Genomic DNA, 24,888 nt, shown 5'->3' with positions numbered 1-24,888 from the left:
ATATGTGTGAGGTGGGTCTCAGGAGCGTGACAAGGATGCTCTCGCAGTGGGGCCATGAAGGCATCTCAGCGGGACCCAGCAGTGCCACCGCGGGCAGCAAAGCACCCCCAAACCCTCCCTCCAAGCCCTCAGCTTCTCCCAGCCCAGGGAGGAACTGGGGGGCACACCAGTGAAAGCCATGCTATTTTGATACATACGTGTATAACAACGTCACGGCATAAAATCCACAAAATTAAAGAAGAGAAACTGGTTTACTAGCAAATCTGCACTGACGGATGGCATGTACACACACAGGAGCACCACTTGCTGAACCCACAAGGCCCATTTTTGGGCACCCACCTCCCAAAACAGCACATTTCCCCCAGATTTTCCTTTCTCAAAGCAACACCTTTCCCTTTATGACTGCATCTTTCTGGCAAGGCAGCACCTCCGACTGTAAATAGCTGTTCGCACACTTACTGGCAGAAAAATAAGAACAGGTTTTTTCTTTAGCCTCTCACGCAGCAATTCTCCTTCCCAACCTTGCCCAAAACCCCTTCCAGCTTATTAATTACAGCTGTCCAGGGTGGCAGCATTAGAAAACCTTCAGCCAGAGACACACTCAGCTCCTCCACCGTGTCTGATAAGCAGGTAGATCTGAAAACAAAAGGAGTTACAGATTCTTCCTTCTCACAGGGATGTTTTTCTTTGAACTGCACTTTGTGCATAAATTCAACCCTTTCTTATCAGCTTAAGACATCAGTAACCGAAGCATTTACCTTACACTCAACACATTTTAAAAGCTCCTCTTAAAATCCTGCTGCAAGTGATACCACAAGACAGCATCAGTACATGAGGCTGTTTTCTGGCTGCAGAGAAGTTTCAAGATCTAAAATTGTAACATGGAAGTTAAAGGGAAAAACCTGCACAGTTCTGAACTGCAGAAAATCCTGCCAGACCTTGCTGGGAGCAAACCGGATGAGTGTAGGATGTTACCTTGCCAGGAATGCCCTGTGCACATACATGAAACCTTCATCTCTCCTCCCCACAGCTGGAAAACGAAATAAAAGGAGAAAAAAAAATCCATAATTCCTTCTCATCCCACCACCATACCTTGCTCCCTACTCATCTGAGGTCAGCAGTCTACAGTTGCCAGTCCCTTGAAATCTCGGGAATGCAGGTCCCTTAAGTCCAGCAGCTGCTTTTAAAAATGCAAAATTAACTTACTCTGAGCTCAGCAAAAGCAAAGGGTAAGTTACAAACAAATCCTCCTAGTTTTTTTGGAACTTCAAAGTCTGTGTTTCCTTCCTAGGAAGCTGAAGGAGCATCCCTGCAGATTGCACTTGCATTTGCCCTTCCAATCCCACTGACCCTCAGCAGCAGGTGAAGTTGATGAGAGCTAAAATCACCAGCTGAAACCAGGCTTTGCAAAATTAACTCTTCCATCACCTAATCCCGGTGTCACCAGAAAAACTCTCTGAGCCTGGTATGGCAGTCCAGGAAAGGACTAGGACAGATCAGCTTATGTACCATGCTCTGAGCAAGCACAGATGCAAACAGTCCCGTTTAATTACTTGGCACGGGACTGGAGATTGTGAGAACAAAATGAAGTCTCTCATTCAATAGCTGCTGGGGTTTCGGAGCCTGAAGGTTGCTTTGGTCAGGGGGCTTCTGTACAATTTCCTACTGATCTCAATCAGAATAAGAACTAGGTGTATTCCTGCAGCCTATCACACCAACACTTAGCAACATTCTGTCCCACACACAATATATACAGCTTGGCACACTTTGTTAAATCCAACTAGTGAAGCTTTTGTTGTTCGGTTTTTGGGTGGGTTTTTTTTGGTTGGTTGGGTGGGTTTTTATGTTGTTTTTGTTTTTTTTAAACAGAAAGTATGTACATTATAGGAACAACCAGAACAAAGTCCCTAAGCAGCTGGGAGCACACGCACAGAGTCAAGTTCAGATGCACCTCTGACACAAAAGGAGCAAGTACTTATATATAGCCCATGGAGCAGTTCCCCAGGGGAGCTGCTACTGCTCGGAGCTGCCCCAGGGCCCGACCTTGCTCCTTACGCGCCCAACTTTACTAACAGGAGCAGCTTTGCGGAACGACTCCACGGAGCTGCCGCCACGCACCCCGAGCCCCGCTCTCCCGGGAGAGCCCGCTGCCTTTTTCCATCATGTCGTGGGAGCTCCCTGCACATCCGAGTGTTCCTCCTGAACGCGAGGGCTAAAGGGATGCACTCGGAACAGAAGAAAAATCTGTTAGTAACTAACGCCGTACAGAAAAAAGGAACAAGCCTCAAGATGGTTAAATCCTCATTTGCTCGTGTGCTCTCGCTATGGATGGCAGCGCTTCACAGGAAGCACAGAAAGGGCAAACAAACAGGTCTTGGATAATAAAACACTCCATACAACCATACACCAGGTGGATAACTGGAAACCCGGGAAAGACGAGGCTGCCTATTCAGTGGCTGCTAACAACTCACTGAAGATGAACTGTAACGGTAAAGAAAGTTTTCAAACACCATGAAGCGTTTAAAAAGTTGGCTCCAGCAGAGCTAGGCACCGAAAAAGACACCGAGGACGGAGAGACGCAGCCCGGCGTTTCCACCCCCGCTCCCGCTCACTCACCTCCGGGGCTCGGGCTTGCGGCGTTCCTCCAGCTTGGCGGCGGGCGGCGGCTGCGGGGCAGCCGGGGTGGCGGGCGGGCGCTGCGGACGGGATGCGGGCAGGCTCAGTGGGGCATGGCGGGGGCCCTACACCTGCCCCTCTGTGTCCGTGTCGGTGAGCGCCCGCAGCAGTCCGAGCGAGCGGCGCGGCTGTGCTGGCGGCACCGGCCCGGGCCCGCATTTAAAGCCGCCGGCGGGCTCGGCCGTCCCCTCACCCGCTCCCATCCCGGCCCGGCCCGTCCCGTCCCATCCCATCCCCGGCCGCCGCTCGGCGTCACGGGGCCCGGGGCGGGGAGCCCGGAGGAGGAGTCTGAGGGCCGGGGCTGCGCTTCCCCGCCCCGACCTCCGAGCCGCGCCGGGGCAGGTGCGCGCTTCCACGGCTGGAAGCGGAGGGCAGGGGCGGCAGCGGGAACCCCCGCCGGCTGCGAGTGGGGCTGGCAGTGGGCACCCTGTGCCTCAGGCCGGGAGATGCCAGGCCCCCGAGCAGGGGGATGCTCTCCCTGGGGTCACAGCCGCGATACTGCCGCGGGCTGCCCACGGCTCCTGTCGCACGCCCAGGGCAGGTTCCCTGCCGCTGGAAACGCACGACCCACGGCGCTTCCGGGCCAAAAGCACGCAGCACTGGAAAAAACCCAAGCAAACAGAATCCAACCAAACAAAAACCTCAAAAACATTAAAAACCCAACAAGAACAACAACCAACCCAGGAAAAATATAGAAACCATAATTTAGTCAGTTCGTTTTAATTTTCCACGGAAATAGTACCTTATGTGTTGCTTCTCCTTAACTTCGAGCATCGCAAGGCTCACCTTGCTTGCCAGCCCAGTCCTACTTCCTCCTCTCTCTCCTACACAGACACTTCCATGGACACTCATCACCCTTTCATAGGTTCCCTCCAGACTGCTGTAGGACAAAAGAAGCAGTGCCAATATCCCTCATCTTGTTCAGTCAGCTGTTGCTCCTGCACTCAGCTTGACTGTCCAGGCCAAGGTGATGAGATCCATAAAATATTTTTAAACCATGGAGCTCTGCAAAAGGCTCAAAAAGAACATGGCAGAACAGCAATCCATCATGGGAAGTACACGGACTCCCAGGGGAACAAAGGAGGCTATTGTAGCTCCATAGGGAGAAAACTCCCCTTCTTCAGCAAGGTTTATGATTACCACACAGCAACTGCCCCTTCAGCTGCTCCTCAGCCACCAAGCTCCACCTTTGTCACCCATCCAAACTCTGTACTAGGGAATAATACGCAATCCATTGGCTGGGCAGAAAAAGCAGCAGCAACAGAAACCACAGCACTTGCAGAGCAGAGGGAGAGCGCTGCAGAAGGATCTCCCTGCCAAATTCCTCCTCTCCTTTCTGCTGCTGCCACCCCTGTGCTGTCCCCAGACACTGAGAACAGAAGATTGGCTTTAAGTCATTGTCCCCTCATGCTGTTCCATGTTTTCCTGGAAGATCTGAGAGCCACAGTCTGCACATGAATGGGTCAGGGCTTGGGCTCCTCTGTTCGCTTTAATAAAGCCAGTTTTTTAAGAACCAGTTTTTCAACAGCCAGTGAGTTTCCAATGGGCACAGTGGTGCCTTCCATCACTTGCAACTGTATTTCATTTCAATTAATGACAGTTCCTGTGCTAACAGAAGCAGAGCACCACATCAGTTGAGAAGTTTTGTGTGCTCAAGTCCTAACCCAAATAACTGTACATCTTCCCTCTTCCAAAGGCTCCAAAGCAAGACTGCTGTCTCCATGCCCTAAATCCCTAATGATGTGCCAGTTAGTCCCTACCTTCACTTCACTTCCTTTTTAAATAAACTAGGGAGGCTCCTGAAGAAAAGACACATTAGCTACTAGAGAAAATTGCTGTTGTTTTTTGCCACTTAGATAACTCATGGGGGTTTTGGGATCCCTCCAAGCATCATGATCCCTCAATGAAAGCACCTCATGAATGCTTCTCAGCAGCTGGCTCTTAGCTCGCTGTTTGAGAAACAAACCTAATTAACTGTACCAATTCCAGTTCCTGACAATTCACTGTAACTTCAAATACTGTCATTTTAAACCTGTGCATTCAATTTTCTGGCTAAAAAAAAAGGTTTTTTATCAGGATGCCTGATTCCAAGTCAGTCTTTAAATATCACACTGCTGCATTTAATAATCTAAAATGCTACGGGATCCATTTCCAGAAGTCCTTAAATCAAGAGCCAGGCAGTTGTCTTGACCAAGTTTAAAAAGGAGTACGTTCTCTGTGCAGAGAAACACCCATAAAGTGCACTAATAACCCTGTCTGTCATGGTGACTGACACAGTAAATCCCGCTGGCTAGAGTGGGCTTGTGCGGCGCCTGTACGTGTGCCTACATTCTGGCACTGCCCTCAGCCCTTGGCTCGCACGTCCCCTTGCCAAACCTCCTCAGTCGTCTCCAGGATTTTTCTCTGCTCCATTTCATAACCAGAGAGGAGCTCGTCACTCAGCACAGCAGCCTGCTAGCTCTGCCCTCCCTGCACAGGCCACAGAGAAGCAGCTGGATTTGGGAAGACTTTGGCTGACTGTTTGAACCTGCCTTCCGAGCCCGCTGGCTTCAGTCCCGCTCACAAAGCTTTGGTGAGGAAAAGCTCTGCTGACAGCCTTTGCCGACATCCTGGCCAAGGCAATACCTCAACAGGGCATGGGACAGGACAGCACCTTCACCCAAATGCCTGCTGCTCTACAGCAATTTCTGATCTGCCTTCTCATCCAGCACACACACATTTTCCTCCCTCAGCTAACTCAGGAACTCGTTTTCCAGGGAGGTCACGCAAGGTATCACTGTCATTGACAGTGTGTGACATGTGTATGGATAATGAGAACAGGCAAAGTTCTGATGGTAAAGATTAGAGAACATATACGTGCGCATGCTCGGTGGAACTGCTAGGGTAAAACTTTCCCTGTGGGCAGGTTATTCCATAAATACATCTTGCAGCATTTCTGGTAGATTCCTCGGAAGCCGCTCATGCTGACCACAGCATTGTCAGTCAGAGGTGATGCTGAATGAGATGGAAACTGGCAGCTCCTGCACTTCCAGGGGTTTGTGCACACTACCCAGTGATAAAATATTTGCGTTGGATTAAGTCACAAGTAATTCAACCTAAGTCAGGAAGTTTCAGAGGATAAAGATTGCAATGGAAGGATCTAGGTGCAGAGAGACCGCAGCCACACTTATCACAGAGGCTCTCAGCATTTTTCCTTGGCTGACAAACGTCAGTGCCAAGTCATCATGACAAAAGCGGCTCACCCTGAACACACCTGTGCACGCAGCAAATCCTATGCACACCAACAAAATCCCTCACACACGTTTTCAGGACTCAATCCTCCATCACAGCTATTCCTTGTGACCTTGAGGTTTCAGGGGTTTTTTGGTCTGTTTTACATAGACATGGGTACTACAGCCTTTTAGCTGCTGAACTCAACAAATTCCTGCACTGCATTCCTTAGTATTACAGCTGAATTAGCACTGATTTCCAAGGGAACCACAAAAAGCAACTCTGTAGCTCCCATATTTGCATTCGAGTCACCAAGAAGCAGGACTTGTCTGTCCTTTCCATCCACTTCCCAAGAAATCTAGACAGAACATGGCATCTCAGCAAGCACTCCCTGATAGCTGACTAGTAAAGGTGTAAGGTGAGCACCCATTGCTTTTGGAAGCTTTTCTAACAGTGCTGCCTCAGTTAGCAGTGAAAACAACATGCACTGGGGTGCTGGCTCTCTAAGAGTACCTGCTCAGCCCTGCCTGCCCATTCCCTGGGAAACCACTGCAGGGCCCTTGGAAGAAAATCTGCCAAATTCCCACTGACTTTCCTGCCCTGGCTCACTCGTTTAGAAGAGGCAGAAACAGGAAGTGCTGAAAAACATTAAAATGCGGTAAGACCGAGCAGAACACCAGAGGGTTAAGGGGGTTTTTGTGAAGTGTTTGATGTGCCTTTCATTAATAATGCACCCTGTCTGCTTGAGAGCAATGAGCCATCCTGAAGCACTTGGAGACCCACCCAGGTCACAGCACTTCCTTCATTCAGGGCACAAGAGCCTGGGGATTTCATCAGCTGGGGCTATTGCTTCTGGTGCCTTGCAATACTTCTGCTAGCTCCTGAAAGCATGGTATGTTCACCTCAAGGGCTTAGAAAACACAAGTTGTGTTCCACTCCTCTGGGAAGCAACACAGGTTTGGGCTTTGCAGCCCTGTGAGCAAGCCTTGCCAATCTCCTACCAACTTCCAGGACTGCACTCTCTAAAAAAACACCCCTTATCTTTCCAGCAAGAGCAACCCCTCCGAGAGCACACTGAACTACCATACTTCGTGCATCCCTCTCTGCCAGGAGCCCCGGAGCTGCTGGGGCCAGGAGAGGGAGCCGGCAGTGCTGCTCGAGGGCCCTCTGCTGGGAAGCAGCCCTGCTTCCCGTGCCTCCAGGTCCGCAGGCAGCCCCAGACGCAGCCCCCCCGAGGGGCGAGCTGCCAGTGTCCCCTCAGCAGTGATCATAGGGGCAGCTCAACGCCCCGGCCCCAGGGAGAAAGCAGATTTCATTTGCCTCGAGTTGAGTCCTGCTCTGTGCTACAGGGAACGAGGCCAAAGCAGCTTTTGGTCAGGGCCAAAAACGCAGGGCTTTGTTAAAATAAAGCGAGTTTGTTCCTACACCCACAATACCCACTGCAGGGTAGGGCCCGAAACACACGCTTCCACCACCTCCAGCTGTTGGGACACTGGGACAACAAATACTCCCCCTCTCTGGAAGAGAGGGCTTAGGAAGCAGCCCAGCTGACTGAAGCTCTTCTGGGCTCTCAAACACATCACCTGCTCTCTGCTTCAGAGCAAAAGAAGGTCAGAAGGGACACAGATCCTTTCACTTCTCAGGCTAGGAGGGAAATCCAAGGCTGAAGTCACACCCCTTGAGCACAAGGCTCATTGTATCCACATAAAAATGGGGTACAGACCTGACAGGGGTGATATGGATGGGCTGCAGTGGGATGAGCAGTATTTACATCAGAAGGATTTCCTCTTCTCCCAGTTTGTCCCCAGCTGTCATTTTGATGAGTTTCTTTCTCTTCCTGATTCCTCAGCTATTGGCATCCTGTGCCAAAAAAAAGCCACCAGGAAAGCTCAGAGGGATGGGCCAACAAGCCCTTCAGCCCTTTGCAGAGCACCTGTACTGTGACCCAGACCAATTCTTCTGAGCACCGAATCCTTACAGTGCAACTAACCGGCGTCTTCACCAAGATCCTCATCACCTCCTGAGCACCAGCTCAGGAAGGCTTCTAATATTTTATCACTGACTGGAAGGATGAGGAGGAATCTCACCCACTCCCAGTGGAAGGCCAAGTCCAACAACATGACTAGTACAGACAAAAATTACAACCTGGAGCCCTCCAGTCAGCCTTCTTACCCTCTGGTTGGAAATAACATCCCACAAGCAGATGGTGACAGACACCAGGACTAGAAATGCCTTCCCTGATGTACACTACCTCTTGCCTGCTTCTCTAAAATTGAAACCTTGCCTCTACAACGCAGAGCATCTGCTCTTGAGCACCTAATATCCTGAAGGAAAAAGCAACTTGAATAGCAGGTCACTGTGATCCTCTGAATTCAAGACTACATCTTTTCCTGATGCTAAGAAATGCCATGTGGGACACCTCCGCAGGGCTTTGCATAAGCCAAATGTTAACTGCAGGAAATCTGAAAAACACCATCAGTAACACCACAGATAAATCACTGATGTTTCTACCTCATCCAGCCATATACACACCTGAGCAGTCTTCTCAGATAATAATGCCTTACAATGGATACTTGGGAAATGAGCTATCAAACTACCACCACAGGAAAGTACACAGTAAATCCATGGACATCTATATTGCTCTGCTCCAGACAACCTACCATCAATTGATTTAGAGTGTCATTTAAGTTACTGTTCTTGGAACACTATTTTCCCCTCACTGTGCCAATTTAAACAACAGATACTCCTCTCAATGTTTCTTCTTTTTCTCACTTCATCTCAGCTCTTTGCATTTAACCATTTTCCTGTTGTGATAATACAGACTATATTCCCAGTGAAAAATGTGTTTCCACTGGTTAACTTTTCATGTCTTCCCTCTGCTGGCCCTCTTTTGATATGGAGAAAAAGGCTACCCAGGAACAGCTGGTACTTATAATACATTGTATTTTCCCTTCTGTCATTTCATTTCTCAACTCCTAATCATTTTTCAGGACACAATTTGTGATGCCACACAAAGTTTGACTTTTGTTGTTTTGGGTTTGTTTCTTCCTTTGCCTAGGGCTTCAGTTTATTATCCCATTGTCTATCCTGGGTCATCAGAAATGTTTTCTTTTCTTTTCAAATAATTAAACAGCAGCATCACTCACAGCTTTGGATTTTCACATCTCTTGTTCTGTTTCTCATCTTTTATATCAACATTTCCTAAACAAAATATCGAAAACCAAACACTGGCAGGTCACATTTAGCCAGAAATTTGTACTCTATAAATAAAGCTTTGAGGACTTAACGACTTTGAAATTATTTGTTAGGTAATTCCAGCAGAAACAGTCTAGTTTAGAGCCAACAAGAGTTCCCTGGGAGCACATGTAACTCCAAAAGGGCTTTGCCACTTAAGGGCTGTTTGAACAGCAAAGCATTCTAGGAAAAAAAAAATCTGAGTGAAAGTGAAACCAGAGAAATGTGTTGTCCAAGCCAAAACAAGGCCAAAAAAATAAGGGAAAAGCACCCCTGAGAGCTGGCTGCTCTTTCAATCTCTTTCCAGCTCTGCAGCCTTCTGCTGCAGAAGCTCCTGGAAGTGCAGGTAGATGAGGAATACCCCCTGCATATAGCCCCAGATCTTTGGGATTCTTCCCAAAGAGAGGGACAAGCAAACTGAGCTGAAACCTTCCGGAAGCCACACACTCCACCAGAAAACCTTTGGATAGATACCCTGTAGGTATGAAAACCTTGCCTGTATCACTGAGCTGTGCATTTTATGTAAGGCAGCACCAGGAAGTTAAGATGAGAAACCTGCCCACAAGACCTGTTGCTGAAACCACCTATTTAAATACCTCTTGTGGTTACCTCCAGCAGCAGTCCCTAGCGAAGGCTGCAGCCAACAACCCACATCCAAGCTCCTCTCTACAGGAAGGAAGCAATTTGTTGAGCAGGAGTTGAAGGGCAAGGAGCGCCTGCTGCTCTGGAAGCACTGGGAAGGGCAGGCAGTAGAACTTCAGGAGCACTGACCTGTAAGAACAGCCACAAGGTCCAAACTGCTACATACAAGAGATGAAATGTCCAACTGGCCTCAGCCTCTCTGGCCTTCCAGCAAGCAAAATAAATCCAAGGCATATCAGCTTAAGACTAATAGAAATTAAGGCACTGTATGAAATAAAAATGTGCAGAAACAATATCTTCTGCCTTGAAAACTAATAAAGTCAGGCTTCACTTCAACATTTGTGTAGCAACAGGAGATGACTGCTCTGAGACAACATCCCACTCTGTGTGCTTTAGGGCTCAGGCCTGACGGAGTATCCACAGATATTTGGGACAGCATGTTCTGGTGGAGCGCTTTAACAAAATACGAGTGCTGTCAAAGGGCAGGCTTTCATTTTATGCTTGTTCAACTCAAGAATAAAATATTGCCTTTGGAGAATCTCACATATCGTTTGATTAATACAAGCACATCAGGACTATCTCCATTTCTCAAAGCCTTGAACTTCTGGCTGTTTTCCCCCACATGCGTGGTCCCACCTCAAAGCTCCCATCCATCCTCTTCAAGGGAGGGGACATCCTCAAGGCCCCTACCAGCTCATCCTCTGAGGCCAGCGCATTCTCTTTCCAAGTTGCATTGGAGCAGGCAAGAGCCGCTCTCTAGGGCATGATGTCTTCATGTACAGCCTTGCTTGTGGTGGAAAACGCAGCCTGGGGCACTGACATCCTTTGTTTCTCCCCTGCGGCAGAGGCAGCATAATTCATGTTCAAGCCCTGGTGGTATCCCTAGGCTGAATGTGTAACTATTCCAGGTGCCCTACCCAGGATAGGGACAGAGGCAGTGAGGATACCAAGGCAGCAGAAGCTGAGGGACACTTTATTCCCATCCCTCAAGACAATGTCTTCTGGCCTTTTCTTTCTCCTTTCCTACCTATCTTTGTGAGGTTACATTCCAAGACTCCTCACTGAGTTGCTGGGGATATTCCAAGGGATATTAATTGCTGCTTGAAATGACTTCAAAGGACCTTTTTTCCGTCTCGTATTAATAGCCAGAATGAGGAAATTGGTTTGGATTTCATACCTACATCTGCTCCCCAAGCCTCTGCACATTTCAAAACCCCATCTTAACCCAAACCTCCTGCTATTAAGGGCTCCTACTCCATGCAGGCGCTCACACCCATCCCTTTCCACTTCCCCACAGATCTACAGCCCTGCATTCCAATTGGCAGCCAGAGGTACCAGAAATAACCACAAGAAAGGCTGCCATGAAACCTCCAGCCAAGTTTTGAAAATCCAGGCCCTTGACACAAGCCTCTAAGCTTAGAGGGCTTCAGCTGAAAGCAACCTGAACTCAGACTCAAAAGGTTTATGTAGCAGGGATCAAATATCAAAAAAATGTAAATGCAATTACCTTTTTTCCCCCGATAAAAGCATGCAGGATAACAGTTGTTCTACAAGGCTGTTAGTGCATACTTGTAACAGTCTGCTGCTGCTCCTGCCCCTCCGGTACTAGCTAATGGCTGGTTTTCATTCCTAAGTGGTTCCCCCAGCCCCCCCGCCAAAGTCTATGCTACAGTGATTTTGGAAACTGGGTCAAAATGCAATTACTACATTCCCATGCTTAGGGGTGGGGAAAGAAAATAAAAGGAGGAAGAATGGCAAGAAGCGATGGCATTGGCAGCGAGCCAGTGCTGTGCTCCCCACCCTGTCACCTGTGCTGCAGCCCCAAGTGCTCCCACAGCTGCTCTTGTCTCCCAGCATGGGCATCAGGGAAGTCCCAAGGCAGGGTCTCCTGGAGAGACGCTGGTCATCCCTGCCCTCATGGCTATGCTGGAGGTTGGGAGCAGGTAGAAGATGAAGCCAGGGATAGGGAAAAAACCCTGAGCCAGGCAGCAACCCCTGCAGATGACAAGCAGTGTTTGCCTTGCAATTCTTGGGGAAAGCTGTAGCACCCAGATCAACTCTCCAAAGCTCTCCCCCAGGATGCCATTCCTGCCTTTTCCCTTACTATGGCATAAGCAATATATCCCAGCACTTTGGTTCCCCTGCTCCACTGCAAACATTGTCCACAGGAGAAGGAAAATAGTGTGTTTAGACATGCCCTTACTATTGTCACACTTAGAGCACAATCTATCATACCTTATCAAATCGCACATCTTGGATGCACATGGTTTGCAACAACACATTTACGAGGCTTTTCAGTACGGAAAAGGAATCACTCAAAGATTTATTTATGCCACGTCTTCCCAAGTAGGTCTTTCTGAGAAACACAGAGCCCATTATACACATCCCTGCCTTCCTCTGTCCCTCATTGTTCCTTGTACACACAGTTATCACAAAACAATTGCCTTTGCCGCTCCTCTCCTTGGCTTTGTTTTGCACAGTTCTCAGAATATCAGCTCCAGCTCTGCAGCATTTGCTGGCTCTCCTCCCAATTAATAACTGCAGGTTAGAGTTGGGTCATTATGGCTGCAGACTAATGCAGAAAAACATTCAACAGCTTCTGAGAGATACAGAGAGACACACAACCTTTCTCTTCCTGACACGGAATGTGGTTTATCTTGCTATCCCAGTGTTCCAGGGAGATGATATACCACTTGTCTGAATGATTTAAACAGATCAAAAAGTTGGCTCCACATGAGCATCTGCTGCTGACAACAAGCCACAAGGCTGATGTTATCCGAGAGGTAACTGTATATGCTAGCACAGGCTAGACAGATCGCATGTGGGATAAAAAAAAATAAATTTTCATGAAATCACTCAGTCTTCATCCACATACCAGCAATTAAACAAGCAGGAACACAAGGCAAAGTGACAGGTTTCCACTGGATACCTGAATTCTTTCAGACTTGTTGCAAGGCACAGGATTGTGAAAACCCCAGAGCTGGCTTTCTGAGGACTCTCCAGTTCCTAATTTCTCTGGAAAGTTCTCCTAATACAATAACAGAACTGGTGCAAAAGACCTTGCCCCTGAGAAGAGTCTTATGCAGGTCATGACCCATATCAACAGGAGAAACCTGGTGAAATACCAAGTCTGGCACAGAGAGAAAAGGCGGAGCTATGATTTCGGACTGGAGATCATTGTCTCCATCACTGGAGAGCCCCTCCTGATCAACTCTGGTTCTCAGCGTCCCCCCCCAAACCAGGCTGCCCAGACCTACCTCCAGTCCCTCCACAGATCCAGCTGTCCCATGGGCTCCTTGAGCAGGAGAACCAAGGGCTCGCAGCAGCTTGCCTTCCACATTTGCTCCAGTTCTGAGAGGCAGAGCCCAGCAAATGCTGTCCCACTCGAACGGACACTCCAGCTCCAGGCCTGTATGACATTTACTAGAACCCACTTCTTCCCGCCCCGCTGCCCCCCCAGAGAAAGGGATCAAAATAGTTTCCCCCCCGTGACATTTTGCTTCATTTGCCCGGCAGGCTGTGGGAGCGTCTCCATTAAAGTCTCTGCAAGCCAAGCAAGAGCAGCAATGCCTGTCACCCCAAAGTGGGGGACACCCCAGGAACACCCAACCTTTCTGCTGCCGGCACAGAGGGCATGGGGTCCAGGACAAACTGCAGTATGCCTCTGCTACAATTTGCTCTGCAGATGCCACAGGTGAAAGGCGAGCTCTTAGCCCAGTGACTCTGTAAGTAATACGTGTTGGCTGCCTGTCTGTGGGACAGACTGCCCATCTTAGGGCTGAACCTGAGCACCTGACCCTTCACCCGGCTCACCTCGGCCCATCCCTCCCCTCATGTGTTTTTCCTGGAAACATTGTGCCTCCACAAGGCAGCCCCACGTCCTGCTGTGTGCCCTGCCCACACTGCTGCTGTGGGACCCCAGGTCAGGGCAGCATGCACGGATGTGAGGACACGGCACAACCGCGATCTCGTGTTTCAGCTCCAGGCTGCCAACAAGCAGAAGCAACAATGAGAAGGGAAAGCTGCATCCAGTTCTAGATGAAGGACAGATAACATCTGCCACCAAAAGGGAGAGCTGGCACTGGGAGCCAGGATGTACATTTTCTTGATGTACAGAAGCACTGAAGATATTGGAGACCTGTGGTTCAGCAGTGGACTCCAGTGTTCCTCCCTTGTGTCACTTGGGTTACTCTTCACTGCACTTACACTTGCCCTCATCCTAGTTCTCAACCCAAAAGCAAAGGCTTGACTACTCATTCAAAAGGCAAAATATGCCTCCACAAAAACCCTTATCTCAGACACTAAGATGGGTAAAATTTTCTATTTCTATTAATTCTCCACAGCCAACTCTCTTGGAACATAGAGTACACCTTCCTTCCAGTTGTACCTAAACCCATCACATTCCTTACTCAGCAGTTACAAGCAAACAGAGCATGTGCCTCCCTTTTCAAGGCAAGCATATGAGATGAAACACCAAACCCAAAGGAAAGCCCTTTTCCCTCCATCTCAGTCAGTGCCAGTCTCTGGAAAGGCATGACCTGGCAGTGTGAATGAGTTCAGGTCACGTATGGCTGAAGCAGAGTTTCTGCTCTCTCTTTGAAGTCCTGCAGCAGGCGTAGCTGTGGTAACGGCGGCTCGGCCGCGCTGTTTGGCTGCTCCTGTGCAGCACTGCCAGCACCTGCTTTGCCCCAGAGCCTGCTGAGCTGCACCAAGAGGCTCACAGCCTCTGCTCCCAAATGCTTGGGATGGAAGCAGACCAGCCACACGGGGAGGTGCTCTCACCTGCCACGGACACATACAAAGAGGAATGCACTTATTCATCTGCCATCTCCAGCATGGAAAAAACAAACCAGTTTAACCCCACTCTAGTGCCTTTCCCATTTCCTTCTCATTCCAATGCACCTCCAGGCAATGGAAACTCATTATTAGCCTCCAGTTAAGCCTCAGAAGAGATTTTCCTTTTGTAATTAACTCTGCACTACACTCATTTTTTCCTGCTGTCTTTTTGCTAGGACTTCTGGGAAACAACTCTGAAAACATTTTGAAACACAATTGATTTAAGGAATGGTACTGAGTGATAGAAATGAGCATGGAAATAAATTCTAGAAATAAGATTCAGACCAGCATATTAATTGTGCAGTGCAGAAAACTTAGCCAGGTTTTTGCCCCCTGAGTTATCCAAGGACAGTGTCCACAGGAAGATGTATTCTGATGCCTACTGGTTTAGGAAGCAGAAACATGGCAGTGTTTTCATACCTAGTCTAAATGAAGTCAGTAGTGCTAAGTTACCTGGGAACATTCAAGTCTGGTACACCTGAACAGGTAATCACAGCCTGACAACCAGCCTGTCAGGTTATTCTGTTTTGGGGGTTTTTTTTCCCCTTTGGAAAGCTGGATTGTCACCCCCTTACATTAAATTGTATTGGGGAACAAAGTCAAAGCAATACTGCCCCTGCTCCAAGAACACGTAATGAAGAACTGAATCCTGTTCAATTCAAAGGCACATGGTAGAAGAAAAAGAATGAAAAGACAGAAAAAGAACAAAGTAGAACAGTTATCTCTCTTTTAAATCTTAAGGATTTAAGTACATTGGAAAGAACTTACTGTTGATGTCATTAAAACTCTGTTTGGAAGGGGCAATATTCCGAATTCAGGGTGCAGCCATTGTAGAAACTAGGAGAATTTTAAATTCTTCAGCTCCATGGAAATTAATACCAGGTAGGGGAGGGTGATTTATAACAAATCAAGCTATTTTTAACTGCCTCTTAAAATGTACATTTCTGGCTTCTACAGCTAGCACAGGTGTCAGACAAGTAATGGGTCATACTAAAACACACTGTGGTACTGAACACTCCAGATGTGCCCTTAAAGACAAGTTGCAGAAGGACAAGTGAAAGCCAATTCCTTCTCTGGAGAGCCTGCTTCCAGCACAGGACATACAAAACCTGCCCCTGCTCAGCAGGGCACACACCAGGAAGTCACTGCAGAGCTGTGACAGGAATACACTCCAGAGGGGGCAGCTGATCACCAGGACCCTAAAAAGGAGCAATGCCAGACTCTACTCCTTGCTCCTTGTCCCATTCCTCCTTTATCCAAGGCTTTCTTTGGAAAGAGGAGCCCGGCCCCATCCTCTTGAATCCATCCTTCAGACACTTGTATGCACTAATTAGGTTCCCTCTCAGTTTGCACCACCCCATCCCGCCAAGTCTCTGGACATCCTACCAGAGAGGTTTGGATCTCTTTCACAGGAATGATGGACAAGTCACATGAATGACAAGTCAGTTCCCTGCTCAGGCCAGCTCAATCCCTAGCTTTCACCACTTGTCTGTAAGGTCCTCTAAATCCCTACTGAAAACATGAAGAAGCACAAGATGCTCTTGAAAAATACACAGTTCAGTCCCAAACATGTTTGTTTAGAAGTGTTTCAGAAAGAAAAATACATCTCTTTTATCTGTTGAGTTGTTGAGGCAGCATTGCAAACATCTTTAAAACACACTATTCCATCCATTTGGAATTAGTAGTTTATATGGATCCTGTCCACAAGTCTGAATACTTGTACTGTGCCCTTGCTGAATATCTTTCTTTCATCTGATTTTTGGCCAGTATTGAGGGAAAGCTCTCAAGAGGACATGTTGCCACTTCAGAGCTCTCTCTCGGGGTTCTGAGGTTTAGCAATTCTGTATCTAACACTTACTTACTGCTACTTTCTGCCTGTGCTGATCCTCTCGTTAGGAAACCGATTATTTTCACTTGTATTGCTTCCTTATTGGTGGAAAGGTATTGGTTAAACCTGCACAGAGCCTGTCTTAAACCAAGGCTGTCGTGGACAGATAGAAGAATTATAAAAGAAAGAACTCATCAAATCAGGCCTGCTCTGTTAAATTTATAGCTAGCCTGTCATTTCTTCTAAGTGCAGCTGAGTAATTTACAAGTTCCCATCCAAAAACAATCCTAATATGAAAGCTTGTTAACATAACAACTTATTCTTAGGTGAAAAACAACTAACACCTGCATAAACAATAAGATCTGTCTCATGCAAATCAGTAGAAAAAATATGTAAACTAACTATAAATACATAAGTTTGATACCCATGCACAATACCACGTACTAACCAATAAACTAAGTGTAAATATACTGTCCACCAATAAGATCTGACACAGTGCCTTCTGATAATCCTATAAAATATGACCTATACAATAAAATTTAGCATTTCTATATGAAGAAACTGAATCCCATCTATATATTAATGCAACACAAGACAAGCACAAATATGAACACTGGTGAGGAAAGAAGGGGGGAAAAATATTTCAAAGAACAGTTTTGCTGCTGTCTATAGAATGAAGATCCTAAAGAAAGATCCTAAAATCCTCTTTGAAGGCATTTTAAAAACCAAAGAAGACAGGAATTAACTTCTTTCTCTTATTAACTCCCCTCTTGGTTGATTTGCCAGTGGGACCAGTGTTAAAGACTCTGACTTGAATTTCAGAAAACACCACTGACTCACCCAGAACCCTGCTCAGGTTTCTTAAACTTCTCCATGCTTTGATCTCCACAAACGAGAAGCCAGGAGAGCTTCCTTCTCAGGGAGCCTGAAAAGTGACAAGCACAACAGTCCTTGAAGTGAAGGGAGAGCACTCACAGCCCTGCATTTCACCCATTCCAGAGGGAGTGCTCAGCTTAAAGGTCCAAGTTTATTTCCTGGAAAACTTGGCTCAATTGATCCATTTACAAGTTCAAGGCTTTCAAAATGAGGGCTCATTTTAATTTTGAAGAATTTTCCTGTTAACAACAACAAGTCATCTGGTTCTTCAGTTACAAAATTATTTCTTTTAGCACTTCCTTGGTGACAGAGGAAATCACAGAAGAAGGGACATGGGAGACTTACAGCTAACCACATGTCCATACATCCTGTCCAACACCTGCCTTACAGGAATAACACCATTCACTCCTGTTGCTAGCACTACAGGAGGCATGGAATGGACACATTGTTTAAGCAGGTAATTTTGGGAGACCTTTTATATAACAGTTTCCTAAGAACGATTTCACATTCAGGATACAGAGTGGATATTTGAAATGGTTCCCACTCTTGTGTCAACAGGAGTTTAATAAAAAATTCCTGCTTTGTTAGCTGCCTCACCAAGCTCCCACATCAGCAGAACACTTACAGGTCCATGTATTCCAACACTTCTTTGTGCTTTATGGTTTGGGGCCATACCTACATGCTTCACAGAGACGTGTCCCTGCCCATGACAGGGGCTTTGAACCAGATGAGTTTTAAGGTCCCCTCCAACTCAAACCATTCCAGGATTCTATGGGTTTGGCTGCAAAGCAGCACTCATCTCACAGAGTGTGTGCATCGCTCACTTAAAATTTCTTGCAGGGGTTGCTGCAGGATCTAATTAAAAGTGATTATAATTAGCTCTGTAGTATTTCCCCTCACACTTTTGCATGAGTAATCAGCTGAAGACACCAAAACTCAAAACACAAGGGGATTTATCCAGGATGCAAAGACAAGAAAAAGGCTCCCTCCTCTCGGAGCATATTCCTGACAACAGAGCTGACACCCCATTGTCACATTTGTAGAACTGCCACCAGAAGCCTGTAAAATGTTACGTGCCATGAATGTCACAGGATGAAGTAGCCCTGCCTCAGAAAATAGGGTTCATTTGTCTGAAGCCAGGGAACTTGACCACTGCTTCTTTCTGTCCTGCTGTGCATTATTAAAAGGTCACCAGAAACAAAAGCTCTGAAATGGTCTCTGCAGTTCTTTTTAACAGGATCTTTCTCCTCCTTCCTGTATTGGAGACAAGGAAGTTTTTACCTCAATTTAGTAAACATTATCTCCAAGTCAGAGTTGGCACCCAGTGAAATCAGTGGAAGAATCCATTTCTCTTGAAATCTTGAAATTCTTTGCTAACTCAGACAAACACCAAGTTGAAAAATCTGCCGAAGCTTTTTCTTACTCATCAACCAAAGAGTTGACATTACTCCATCCTCCTTCCCTTTGAGTGGTCGGACATTTTCCACGGCCCTTTAACAAATAGCTTGCTGGAAAATCCCCTCACTTCTGCCAACCTGCCAAGTTCTCTCTCTGATGACCCTGAGAGCACAGAGCAAAGTTAAACTTTTTACCAGAGCCCTTTTCCTGGGTGGGATGGAGTAATGTGCCTCTGGAAAAAGAAGAATAGGCAGTTGGCCAACGCAGGAATGCTGCTGCAGGCATGAGTGGTTTATCTTCTGTTTGATCCCTTCTGCTAAGGGATGACAAGAATGGACTTAATAAATCTGCATAAACACGTGAAAGAAGCACGAGTCTGGAGTGATTTGGTAAGCCAAGAAACTCTATGTTGTCAGCCTGGATGCTCTGGCATGGTGGAATATTCATGTTATAAAAAACATCATTTAAAAGACAGCAGTCATTCTTTTAGGATGAAGAGGTTCCTAACTAAGCAACAAGACGGAACAAAGTAAGAAAAATTATTCAAATTTTTAAATATTTCCCATTACTTTTTTGGTAGAAATATTTTCTGATTCCTTTGCATGGAAAGAAGAAGAAATCCTTCTAAGATACCACGAGATCAGACTGAAGTACCAGGCATGGAGCTTCCTACAAGAACTTTCACTGCTGTTTTAACTAGGATCTCTGTTCCTTCCTGCCTATGTGGCTTCAATGCTGTTTCCAGCCTCAGCTCTCTACCCTTCCCCAAGTCTCTACTAGTGCCACAATTACTTCCATCCCTTATCTCTTGACCTCTTTGATGAGTTATGCAATGTTTATCCACCATTTGATCTTCTCAGATTGTTTCATAGCAACAGACAACAGTGTATGGTGGATATTGTGTGAAAACACTCCAGCAGAACGTGCCCATGAGTCCTGCTGGTTTCTTGGAAAACGTTATGGTCTCTGGAACAATGCTGGCTAACAAGTTATCTTAATTTTATGCTAAAATTAGAGCAGTTGAACATTATTTATTTTGAGTTCACTGGTTTTAGTGAATACCAGGAAGCAATGAGAATGTGCCCCATGCACTGCAACCCACACAACCTCAACCATGACACTCATGCAGTGGCACTTGCAAATCAGAGCAGAAAACACTGCATGGCAACTACACCAAAGAAAACTTCAATGTGCCCACCACATTCCTTGGACTGAATACCTTTAGTAAAAGGGAAACCCAAAACCTTGGGACTTAGATTCAAAAGAGCTTCTCAGAGTCATAAAGAAAACCATGTTCAAAGACCCCCGAAGTAGTACGGGAAAACACAAAACCAAATTCCTCCAGCTAAGTCCCCAAGTGTTGCAGTTTTGGCAGCTGCTGCCTAAACTCCCTCCTGTGCCCCAGAAGAGGAAGCAAGCAGAGCAATTCAGGCATTTCTTACCATACCATGCAGGTAGGTAAAAGGCTTAAGTAATGTTTAGCACCCACATTTATTCTGTGACCAAGCATTCCTGAAGTGCCTGTCTTTGATTTTATACGGAGAAGTGCCTAAAAGTACAAAAGTGTCCTGACTTGGCAGTTTTGTAACCTTTCCTGGTAAAGTCCCATCAACTGCTAAATAACATATTCCCTCTCCCTTGGCAACTGAACCATGTCCTTCACAATCCCTGCACAAACCTCTGCTTACAGAAGGGTCCCTGAGTCTTTCCTGTGGGCTCTAGGAGAGATCCTGAACTTTGACTTTGTAAACCAGTGCCTTTGTCCCTCACTCTGTAAGGACTTGCCTAAAGTCTGGCCTCTATTTATGATGTCTCTTCCCTAAAATCTTTTCCAATTTACACATTATCAGTCATTTTCTCATGTCCAACAAGAGAAGTGAAGGTTTTGCAATATAAGACTTCACCAGCATATTCAGATTACCTGCTGCTACTTAATTTGACTTGTTTGAATAGGTCATTGACTTCTATATTTATATTGCCTATATTACAAATGAAAATGCAGTGCTCTTAATTTTCAAATTAGCTGCTAAGATTTTAAAACAGGCTCAAATATACAAAATAACCAGGCACACACACGTTCACCCATTTAGTTTTTCAAAGCACACTTGGTTCACAGGGTAAGGCCACCCATGAGATTCCTGATTTACTTTCTTCAATATGGATAGGCACACAAAGTAAAAAATGCACTCCTGATCACCCTACAAATAATCTGACAGATTTCTATGTCCACTGCATCATTGTCATACTATATAATATGGAATAGCCCCCCCAAAATTAGATTTCACACCACCAATATTTACAATTTAATTCTTGCTAAGAAACAAAGGGTGAAACCATTCTTTCTGGCAACAGTATAATCTCAGATAAGGAATATCCCATTCCCCTTCCATCTTCCTTTCTAAGATCTTATGCCATCAGCACACAAAGGGGAAGGAAAGGTACGAACTGTTCAGATACATAAACTCTGTCTTACAGGAGAAGCCCTGGAGCTTCCGACCATGTAAATAAACACCTGACTATTAGAGAAGAGCAAGGACCAGAAACAGGTTCTCTGACACATTTCAAAAATAAACACGGGTGTTCCATCCCCATTATCAGATGTACCTGATCTGAGCCTCAGCAGGGGCCACTTGTCTGAGCAAGCAACATCACAGCTCAGGATGGCAGAGCTCTCATGACCTTTATTGTTATTACTGTTATCAAGGACATCACAAAACACTCTTCCTTGGAAGTGCAGTTTGGCTCTGATTTTCTGCTGGAGGAAGGATTCCATTTTTCCTTTTAATTGTTTATTGTTGTAGGAATCAGTACTTTTAAGGTGTTTCATGTTACAATTTTTCACACAGAAATAGATACTGACTCACTGGAAGAAAACAAAAGCTGAGGAATCTGAAAACAGGGTTCTTGGTGTTCCTAGCTACATTCTCCACCACCCCAGCCTACAGATGTGGAATTCTAAGGCCTGGAAGGACTTGGTTCTCATGTTAGGAAACCCTTGCTTTCCACTTAACAGTTACTCTGACCGCATTCAGCCCTTCAAACCAATAAATACAGGGAAACAAGGGGAACTTCCTTCTCCACTGGAAAGAGCAGACTTAGTTCCAGTGCTAAGAAACTGTTGGCTGCCTTTTCCCTCCTGTTAGAAAGCTTCACTTTAAACTCTCAAAAAAACACTGAAGAGACACATTCTCTAAACAAGAAAGTAATTTTTACAAGTGACAAGACAAGGCAAATGGCTTCAGATGGACTCAGGGAAGGGTTAGATATTATAAAGAAGCTGCTCCCTGTGAGGCTGGTGAGGCCCTGGCTGCCCAGAGAAGCTGTGGCTGCTCCATCCTTGGAAGTGTGGAAATGTCCAAAGCCAGGTTGGACAGGGCTTGGAGCAACCTGGGCTAGTGGAAGGTGTCCCTTGCTTTGAGGGACTGTGAACCATGAAACCAGAGACAGGCCAGGCTGTGTGGCCTCCCAGGTCCCCCCAGTCTGGGGAGCTGCCCCCCTCTGCCATTCAGCAGGACCACTGCCTTGAGCCCCAGCTCAAGACCCAGGTCTGGGTCAGGTCTGGTGTTTCTGTGTGAAGCATGTGCTGACAAACCCAACCCTGCAGGGAGCACCAAGATGTCTGCATTGCCCTAAAACCTTATTTCCATTTTCCACAAGTAACAGGGTGTCACAGATTCATTTTAACCTGTTTTCCTAGATCTCCGCTAGGTTATTTCCCATTAAATGGTACTAAAGGAGGTGTTAAAGGTAGGATGGGATGTAATACACCTTAAATATTTATGGCCTTTGTATTTATTACAGACCTCAGGCCTCCTATACAATATGTGCCAGCATTCAATGCCAAACATTATCAACATTCCAACAGAAAGAGTTTATACCTACCTCAAGTTAATAAACCAAAATTACCTCATTAGCCTATAGATTTCTGTCTAGTTTAAAGGGGCTTTAGAACACTGTGCAAGGAAGAGAAAATTCCTATTGCTAAGCTGGGGAGTTTATCTACTGAAATAGAGTCAGTAAATAGTACATTAGAGAGAGGCCATTCTGGAATGCAGTTGGCCAGAAATGAAACACCACAATTAGCAGGAAATTCTAATGGTTTGGTGAGAGTGCTCTGCATCACACTTGCAGAAATAGACCTCAGCTTGCATTTAAATGCCAGCCTGATTCTCAAAACCAGGCAGTGCTGATGTCCTCATCATGTAAGTAGATTCAAAGCTAATTCTGAGCAGAGTTAAAAACAGAAAGCAAAAAAATTAGCCATTAGCATGGAAAGTCACTTTCACTGCTGTATTTTTATATTCTGTCTCTACATTTTTGGGCTGCAACTTCATATTAGAAGATATCAGCTGCTGAAAATCAAACTTCAGCACAGCACTCTGTCCTTCCTAAGCCCATCCTGCTGCTCATTCCCTGGAGAGCTTTCTCATGTGGTCTCTTCACTCTTCTTGCAGTCAAAGCTCAGCAAGCAAGCAGGAGTTTGGGCAGAAGAATTTTCCTGCAGCTTACACAGCAGAAAGCCCCAAGTTAGCCTTCCCCATGACCCTCCCACGCACCTAGGCAGGGCACAGTTAGACTCTCAGCTATGTGACTTCTATTCACACTTTGCCCAAGTGTTGGCTAATTTGGGAGCACGAGGCCAGCACTGGCAGAAGGAGAGGAACTGTTCAGGGGAGCCAGCAGGTCTGCAGACACCTGCCAGGCAGAAATCCCTGTCCCGCATGGCTGGCATCGTTCCCCTTTTCCGACTTGGGATTAGTGTGTCATTTGCGTGCATCAGCTCTTCCCACCCAGCATCTCCAGCAGCTGTCAGAGGCCCTTCCCAGCCCACCAGGCAGATGGCTCTGTGGCTGGGATGCCTATCCAGTGCTAGGCACTGGCACCTGGCAAGTGGCTGGAATCCCTCAGCAGGACTATAATAAGCACAGGGCATGACTAAACCTGAAGTGCTGTTTACTTTTCCAGAGGCATCGTGCCATAACACATATGCTACAAAGAACTTGAAAAAAAATGTGACCCACATCCTCTTTCAATTCCTTACCCCTCTCCCAGCAGCATCTCATCACCCACAGCCAGCAACCCAAGCCCTGGGGAGCTGTTTGGGAGGCAGTTCCTGCTGGGACAGGGAGGCCAGTGTGTGGCCCACGACCAGCACACAACAGGGAGCTCAGCCTCGTTCTGTTCAAATAGCACCAAGCAGGTAGAACTGCTGGGAGCACACTAAAAGCCTCAATAGAGTGACACCTTGCACCATGTTACTGTCTACTTTCAGCTGTGCTGTCAGCCCTCTGGCTACCATTGGCTCCCAATAGTTGTCCCAATAATCCTTGCACAGACATGAATAAGGAAGGCTTTGAATGGTCAGTCAGGAATTTTTAACAAGGACTACCAGGACTGTGAGTTGGAAGGGCAGGGTTAGCTCACCCCTGAATGACAGGGGCCAAACCCGCCACTTGTGACATCCTTGCACTTTTTGCAGCTGTAGGGATCTATTTTTCCTCTTCTTTTTTGCAAGCAGAGGAAACAAAGTGCTGGATGCATAACTGCACCTGAAATGGTACATCTCAGTCAACCCTGAGCCACTCTCAAATTTCTGCAGTAAACACTTCATTTTCTTTGGAAACAAGTCATTTGCAAATATTATCCCAAACTGGTGAACAAAAATAAACAAAGGAGGCAAGTCACAATCCTAAAAGCAAGGTACTCTGACAGGTGATTTTAGAATCCAGAGATCCCACCAGCAGTATCCTAAACCTGTGCCCAAAGTGCTGATGCAACACACACATGCACATGTGTAGGCACATACACACACATCCAAACTCTTTTTATGAGAAGAGCAACCAAGTGAAAACAAAGGAATTTTTCCTTTCTGAACTCACACACTTTATTAAAACTGGATTTTGGAAGCATTCCAATTCTAATTCCTTCCTCTGAAAGAACTCCATGTCTTAAAAATACACAGTATGTCATAAGCACTATTTCACTTGTACTTTTAACTCCTAACCAGGCAGGCAACTACCAAAGGCCCTGTTTTAAATACATGGTAAAAGGCAGATAAAATGACACAAAATGGTCTGTTTCAGTTTAAGGAAGCCCAACAGTCAAGTCCAACAATACACAATCTTTCTTTTTAAAAAAGCCTTCAGTAGTGAAGGTTTTCAGTAAGTTTTGAAGAGGTGTCCTCCTCT

General features: G+C 46.4%; 1 protein-coding gene across 4 annotated transcripts in view; it reads right to left on the bottom strand.

The window, feature by feature from the left end:
• SLC4A4 (solute carrier family 4 member 4) overlaps window positions 1-2,880 on the bottom strand; it is a 116,946-nt gene extending 114,066 nt beyond the window's left edge. For 2 of the 4 annotated variants that reach the window (XM_064711387.1, XM_064711389.1), the window contains exon 1: window positions 2,617-2,880. The gene's annotated coding sequence lies outside the window, so the exon portion shown is untranslated. The remainder of the gene's footprint in view (window positions 1-2,616) is intronic. The other 2 variants (XM_064711390.1, XM_064711391.1) reach the window with 1 other exon arrangement.
• Window positions 2,881-24,888: the final 22,008 nt, after the last annotated feature.

The sequence above is a fragment of the Zonotrichia leucophrys genome, chromosome 4 (genome assembly GCF_028769735.1).
Source record: "Zonotrichia leucophrys gambelii isolate GWCS_2022_RI chromosome 4, RI_Zleu_2.0, whole genome shotgun sequence".
Lineage (NCBI taxonomy): Eukaryota > Metazoa > Chordata > Aves > Passeriformes > Passerellidae > Zonotrichia > Zonotrichia leucophrys.
This window is presented reverse-complemented; position numbering and strand designations above follow the sequence as displayed.